An 8385-nucleotide genomic window follows, 5' to 3' on the forward strand; every position below is an offset into this window, starting at 1 on the left:
CAATCAGATCTGAATACGGGCCATAGTGTAGCATTTATTTGGCAACATGTGACATGATTGTGCTGATCCCAACACTGGTTATTTCTGACCCTTGGTAACTTTCATGCTGAGAAAAAAAGAATTGCTAGACAGCCAACCATTGGTAGTTGGGTCAAGTGATGACACCTACCTTGCTCCGAGCCAGCTGCCTCTGATCAGACATATATCCGTTTCATACCTCCGACCTGGTAATTACCCAGCATTTTTGAGTGCTGGGTCATTTTACCAGGTTCAGTTTGACCCGAATTCACAGCAGAAGCAAATTACTGGGTTAAAGCTTTTCAACTGGTCAAGAGCAGGGTTGGCAACCCAGAATTTAAGATCTGGGTCGACCCTTTCGCACCAAAGAAAAGCCTGGGTTATTCAGCAAATTCCAGAGTTAAAAAAGCTTGAACCTGGTAGTTGGAGAAGAAGACTGAGATAGGGCCGATGACATCACCTCTAAGTGCTGGTGACCCAGCCCATTGTATTCCTGTAACATGACCCAGGTGGGATGAATCGGTTTGTACTTTCACACTACCTGGGTTGCACCCGGTGATAACCATGTTTACGACCCAAGTAGCTGACCTGGGACGGACAATCCTGATTAATCTTTCTCTGCTAGCCAGGACCTGGGTTGCCCCAACAATATCATGTGTCCAAGACTTGGTGTGAAAGGGGTATAAGAGACAAGGGCATCAGCTGGTGTGCATGTCATGAGACCATATAACAGCCAATCAGAAGAACAAAAGGAGTGTGCTGCATTCTGCACAAGTCAGCTGACACCTTCCATTTTGGACCTGTTGGTTTCACTTAGAGATGTGCACCGGCCACTTTTCGGGTTTTGGGTTTTGGGTTTTGGGTTCTGATTACCTTGAGGTTTTGGGTTCTAATGGGTTTTGGCAAAACACCTCCTAAGTGTTTTGTGTTTGGATTTATTTGGGTTTTGGGTTCTGATTTTTTTGTTAAAAAAGCCTAAAAACAGCAAAAATTGCAGAATTTTGTGTTTTTTTTGCTCCTACACTATATTGACCTCAATAACATTCATTTTCACTCATTTCCAGTGTATTCTGAACACCTCACACCTCACAATATTGTTTTTATTGCCAAAGTTTGCACTGAGGTAGCTGGATAACTATGCTAAGCCACACAAGTGTGCGGCACAAACACGTGGCTCATGTAAGAGTGGCACTGCAGCGGCAGACATGATGGCAGTTTAAAAAAATAGGCCCATAAAAGATACCTATCTGGCTTGATCATGCACTGTTTACCATGTGCAGCCAAGGAGCGGTGGGCATTTTGTGCAGCACAGAGTTTGTCTGCAAGTGTGTAACTGTTTCGATCACTTTAACATCCAACAAGACCCCTATCTGGCTTGATTGTGTGATAATGTAATCTGATTGTTTAATTTTGTGATTATTATTCATTTATTATTACCAGTCGTCTCTTAAATCATTGCCTAATGGGTGTAGGGGAGTGGGCTAATCAATTTTAAGGTGGCAGATGGAAGATGTAATGTAATGTAAACCATCACTAGCATTGGTTGCAGCAGTGGCAGTAACTAACGGACCCGGCTGTGCAGATAAGGAGGAAGCTGACAGCGATGATGTCAAAGGGAGAGCCAGCGAACTGTTGCTCCATGCAGCGCTGGAAAACTTCGCTGCCCGTGGTGATGCCATAGGGCATGCGTAACCATCACTAGCATTGGTTGCAGCAGTGGCAGTAACTGATGGACCCGGCTGTGCAGATAAGGAGGATGCAGACAGCGATGATGTCAAAGGGAGAGCCAGCGAACTGTTGCTCCATGCAGCGCTGGAAAACTTCGCTGCCCGTGGTGATGCCATAGGGCATGCGTAGGAAGACGTAGCACCCAATAGGGGTCATGAAGGCAGTAAGCATGGAAGAGGCTCTGTCCAGAGGGATCTGCCAAAACCCACACTTGGCATTCAGGGTGCTAAAGACCGTTGCACCTGGCATGTCAGTGATCACCTGCTCGATGGTGCAGAGTGTGTATCTGTTTTGGTCAGTTTAATATTTCATAAGACCCCTATCTGTCTTGATTATGATTATGATTATTTTTATAATTAATTTCATCTGATTTTTAATTTGGTGATTCATTTATTATTTATTATTACCATTCGTCTCGTCAATCATTGCCTAATGGGTGGAGTGGAGGGGGCTAATCAATGACTAGGTGGCAGCTGGAAGAGTTCTATCTGGCTGCGACTTCTGTAACTCTATTGATCGCTAGGGTGGATTCAGGTGATCTGGCTCGCTAGGCGGGTGTTCCCTTTGCTCACTGCTTCACATGCGTCCCTTGTGAAGCTGTGCGCTCTGTCGAGGAGGATGTCCTTTGCCGTAAGAGAAGTACTGATCTTCTCTCAAGGTGTTACGACTCGTAGCTGCACTCCCCTGCTACAACCTCAAAACAAGCACCAAGACCCCTATCTGGCTTGATTGTGCACTGTTTACACAGTGCAGCCGAGGAGCAGTGGGCGATTGGTGCAGCAATCAATTACTCTCATTAGTGGAATGCAATCAGTTGTATGCATTTAAAAGACAAGTCCCTCATACGAATGACTCTCAGCAGTAGGCACCAGACCAGACAGGTAGATGAAGCAGTACTAGACACCACACGGTAGATACTGCAGTACTAGGCACAAGACCGGTAGATAAGGCAGTACTAGGAAGTACTAGGCACCAGACGGTAGATACGGTAGTACTAGGCAGTGGGCACTAGACCAGACAGGTAGATGAGGCAGTATTAGTTGTGTGTGTATCTGTTTTGGTCAGTTTAATATTTAACAAGACCCCTATCTGGCTTGATTGTGATTATGATTGATTGATTATTAATTAATTTTTTGATGTGATTGATTCATGGTCGAAACCCCGTTTAACAACCTGGTTGATCCTGACCCTGATGTGCAGTTTGTCTCTGTGCTGAAAGATCCCAATCTCAAATGGCAGACTGAACAACCTGTGGATAGCCATATTTCAAAAAATGTGAATGGGCTTGTGTGGCAGCCCACTACAGGATACCCCCTGTGCCCCTGGAGTGCCCCCAAAGAAGTTTAATTGCAGCCAATGCTGCTCAGAGGAAAACTGCAGGGATGTGAGGGGTTAAACAGCCCCAGCTCAGTCCACGTGCAGGGAGCCTGACACCCCCCTGATTGGCTGCCCAGGGAGTGTGGCAGTCCACCCCTGGTGTACTCTTGTGCCCCCAAAGAGATTTTAATTGCAGCCAATGCTGCTCAGAGGAAAACCTCCTTTGCTTGTGGAAGCTGCAGGTCTGTGAGGGGTTAACAGACTCAGCTAGTGTCCTAGTGTCCCAGCTCCCCTGCACATGAGACAGGAAGCTGGGAGGTCAGAGGTGATCCCAGCAGCAGTGTGTGAGAGAGAGAGAAAGTGTGCAGAGGGGTGAAGAGCTTGTATCCTGAGCCAGGAAGCATGCAGACAGAGATGCTGTGCAGAGAGAAGCACACATCTGAGACCAGGCACTGGGAGCAAGGACCCAGCAGTTAATGACAGCCAGCACTGCTGACCAGAAGAAGGGGTGAGCAGCATGTGAAGGGAGATAGAGCCCAGTAGGAGTGACTGCAGAGACCTACAGCACGGAACTAGGCAGAGAGGGACATTGCCGCCCATCTGGGAGTCACCCAGAGGACCAAACAGCACCCAAGACAGGCAGTGGCCAGCCAGGAGTCGTGACCAGCAGGAGCTGGCAACTGCAGCTGATTGTTCAGGTACTGGGGTGTTGGATACCCCCACTAACAGGACTGCCTGTTTGCCTCTGATACAGGAGATTGCCCTAAGGGATGGGAATCTGCCTGCCCCTCTTAGAGAGGATTTTTGATCACTTTTGTTATACATAAAAGTAGTGTGCACACTAAGTTATGGCCTAATCACCTTGTGAGGATTTCCTTCGCGGGACCGTTATTCAAATTCAGGAACTGTGTTGTTTTGCACCAGGGACTACCGCGCAGTGTATATAGGGTGCATAGCGCCACTTGGCGGACATGTTGTGACGTAATATTATTCTGTCATATTGTTATTGTTGTGATGTAATTTATTGCGTAATCGTTCTCTCTTTAATCTGGTCATTGATTAGTTATAGCTTTAATTACTGAATGATATAAAGTGACTGTTTTGCATAAGTACGTGAGTGTATTGCAGCAACCCATTTACATATCTCCTTTAAATAAATATTTGTTGCTGCTAGCCGTAGTAGCCTTGTCTTTTGTGGGTTCTCCTTGGGTTGTGCCATTCCCTGCCACAGGTTCTCCGGAAGAAGCCGTGAGGAATCCAGAAGCTGCCGCCGTAATCAGCTCCAGATTCAGGTACTATTTTGCACCACACTGTTACAGGGGCACTGGCACAGGAGCGCAAAAGGAGAGGTCAGAGGTGAAATGAAACTGTGCCGGAGGAGGGTTTGCAGCAGCGTGAGAGAGGATGACACGTGCTTAGAGAGAGAAGACAGGCTGGGCACCCTAAAGATCCACAGAGAGGAGAGCAGCAGAGTGCGCAGCCTGGAAGCGTGCAGAAGTGAGACCCGCTAGAGAGGAGAGAGCCGGGCAGCGTTTCCGTGCAGGAGACCCGGCGGTGATGGACAGCAGCGCACACAGAGAGAGCCAGCAGCCAGCATCATGAGGGAGGCAAGAGGGAAGCCGTGAGGAATCCAGAAGCTGCCGCCGTAATCAGCTCCAGATTCAGGTACTATTTTGCACCACACCGTTACAGGGGCACTGGCACAGGAGCGCAAAAGGAGAGGTCAGAGGTGAAATGAAACTGTGCCGGAGGAGGGTTTGCAGCAGCGTGAGAGAGGATGACACGTGCTTAGAGAGAGAAGACAGGCTGGGCACCCTAAAGATCCACAGAGAGGAGAGCAGCAGAGTGCGCAGCCTGGAAGCGTGCAGAAGTGAGACCCGCTAGAGAGGAGAGAGCCGGGCAGCGTTTCCGTGCAGGAGACCCGGCGGTGATGGACAGCAGCGCACACAGAGAGAGCCAGCAGCCAGCATCATGAGGGAGGCAAGAGGGAAGCCGTGAGGAATCCAGAAGCTGCCGCCGTAATCAGCTCCAGATTCAGGTACTATTTTGCACCACACAGTTACAGGGGCACTGGCACAGGAGCGCAAAAGGAGAGGTCAGAGGTGAAATGAAACTGTGCCGGAGGAGGGTTTGCAGCAGCGTGAGAGAGGATGACACGTGCTTAGAGAGAGAAGACAGGCTGGGCACCCTAAAGATCCACAGAGAGGAGAGCAGCAGAGTGCGCAGCCTGGAAGCGTGCAGAAGTGAGACCCGCTAGAGAGGAGAGAGCCGGGCAGCGTTTCCGTGCAGGAGACCCGGCGGTGATGGACAGCAGCGCACACAGAGAGAGCCAGCAGCCAGCATCATGAGGGAGGCAAGAGGGAAGCCGTGAGGAATCCAGAAGCTGCCGCCGTAATCAGCTCCAGATTCAGGTACTATTTTGCACCACACAGTTACAGGGGCACTGGCACAGGAGCGCAAAAGGAGAGGTCAGAGGTGAAATGAAACTGTGCCGGAGGAGACACCAGGGACACCAGGGAGACACCAGGGAGACGCTACCGGCCGGAGCCGGCAAAAGCAGCAGAGTACAAGGGTGCCCTACCCCCACTCAGCCTGTACCCTTCCTGCCCCAGCCCTGACTCCCCCAAGTCAGGGAGATCACATTCTCACCCATAAAGATGGTGACACAATTTTAAAAGAGGACAGAGAACAATCTCATGCACATGAGACCACTGTGCTTGATACAAGACAGACCAGAGTCCACCTAAAGGTGTCGGCTAGTACAGCATCCCTAAAAGTCTCAAGGCTCCAAAAAAAATTAGGCAGTGAGCCCCTGACCAGACAGGTACAGCAGTATTAGGCAGTGAGCCCCAGATCAGACAGGTAGATACGGCAGTATTAGGCAGTGAGCCCCAGACCAGACGGTAGATATGGCAGTACTAGGCACCAGACAGGTAGATAAGACAGTAGTACTAGGCACAAGACAGGTAGATACGTCAGCAATACTAGTATTGTGCACCAGCAGAATTTATAATAATTAATTTTCTTATTAGGTACTGTTCGGCCGTGGCACTCAGTGGCAGACGTCAGTGCACAAGCAGCATGGAATTCTTTTTTACAGTCCCACACAGCACAAGTATTATTTTTATTTTTATCAAATTAGATATAGCAGCTGTGTGGTTGGAGGAATATGGCCGACGTGTCGCTGGATGAACTGATCAGGAAACGGGGAATGTCCGTGGGCACCGGGATGTACCGCAGGGTCAGTAACAGGGGAGGTATAGGAAACGTGAGATCCAGACTCCAACCATCTGTGAACAATCGTCCACTTGCCACCAGTTTTCAGAGAACATTTGATGCTCGTCAGAAAATTGGTGTGACTGATGCACGCCAAAAACTAGGGATAAAAGATGCCCGTGAAAAGTTGGTGGCCAAAGATGCTCGCTTCCGCATAAGGGGTAAAGTGCAGGACGCCCGTGAAATGCTGAATTCGAATAAGCAACAGATCATGGCAGGAGACAAGCCTATCAAAGTGATGGACGCTCGTGAAAAGATTACTTTAAGAGGAGTGCTCCAACAGTGGTCGAAACCCCGTTTAACAACCTGGCTGATCCTGACCCTGATGTGCAGTTTGTCTCTGTGCTGAAAGATCCATATTTAAAAAAATGTGTGGCAGCCCACTACAGGATACCCCCTGTGCCCCTGTGCCCCAAAGAAGTTTAATTGCAGCCGCCCCCAAAGAAGTTTAAATGCAGCCTCCCCCAAAAAAGTTTAGCCGCCCAAAAAGATGTGTAACTAATTGTACCCAACTGGTCATCAAAAATAAATCAATCTTTATTGTGAAAACAAGGTATCAAGTGGCAAAGAAAAGGAAGCCAGTGATGAGAATTTTGTGAGCTGTGAAAGTATTATCAAGGAAACATAACTTTACTTAAGTTTTGAGGAAAGGCTTTATCGGACCATTTCATGAATAAAGAACAGTTGATGAAGAAATTAAAGAAGTATTCATCGTTCTTGTCATTAAATAAAAAGGAGAGAGATGCGAAGGTCAAATCATTACAAAGGTTATCTGATGAGGAAAAAGCAGTTCTCTCTAAAAGGCTATGCACATATGACAAATACTACAAAATGTTTGCAAATCAATTAAAAATTGAAAAGGGGGGCCAGAAGGTTTGTACAGCTTTATCTCCTAAAAAATTTCCAACAACTTGTTCCGAAGCAACTGTGTCTGTTAGTAGGTCAGCCTGTACAACTAACGGCAAAGAAAGTGACTATCTTCAAAACAAAAGGATTTTTGCCGCTTCAGAAACTGATCATGCTCAAGGTGAAGGCAGTCAGTGTACACCTCAGAATGCTAACCAAATACACAAAGTCCATGCAAAGATAAAGGATATTGTAAAAGAAAATTGCACTGACAAGTCTTCAACTTACAAAAACCAAGCTATGTATAAAACTGCAGTAACTGGAAAACTAAAAAAAACTTTAGCCGCCCACAAAGAACTTTAATTGCAGCCGCCCAGGCTTGATTCTGATTATGATTGATTGATTATGATAGATTGATTGATTATGATTGATTGATTATGATTGATTGATTATTAATTATGATGTGCCTGATCCTGACCCTGATGTGCATTAAAAATGACTCTCAGCAGTGGGCACCAGACCAGACAGGTAAAAAAAGGTTAGCCGCCCAAAAAAAGAAGTGTAATTGAGCCTTCCTGCCCCAGCCCTGAGTCCCCCAGGTCAGGGAGATCACATTCTCACCCATGAAGGTGCAGCAATGAGGTGGAATGCAAACAGCTATATGCATTTGAAAGACAATACCCTCATTAAAAATGACTGTCAGCAGTGGGCACCAGACCAGACAGGTAAAAAAAAGTGTAGCCGGCCAAAAATAAGTGTAATTGAGCCTTCCGGCAACAGTCCTGACTCCTCCAGGTCAAGGAGATCACATTCTCACCCATGAAGGTGCAGCAATGAGGTGGAATGCAAACAGCTATATGCATTTGAAAGACAATACCCTCATTAAAAATGACTGTCAGCAGTGGGCACCAGACCAGACAGGTAAAAAAAAGTGTAGCCGGCCAAAAATAAGTGTAATTGAGCCTTCCGGCAACAGTCCTGACTCCTCCAGGTCAAGGAGATCACATTCTCACCCATGAAGGTGCAGCAATGAGGTGGAATGCAAACAGCTATATGCATTTGAAAGACAATACCCTCATTAAAAATGACTCTCAGCAGTGGGCACCAGACCAGACAGGTAAAAAAAGGTTAGCCGCCCAAAAAAAGAAGTGTAATTGAGCCTTCCTGCCCCAGCCCTGAGTCCCCCAGGTCAGGGAGATC

Source organism: Crinia signifera, chromosome 19 (genome assembly GCF_055691185.1).
Source record: "Crinia signifera chromosome 19, ASM5569118v1, whole genome shotgun sequence".
NCBI classification, from domain to species: Eukaryota; Metazoa; Chordata; class Amphibia; order Anura; family Myobatrachidae; genus Crinia; species Crinia signifera.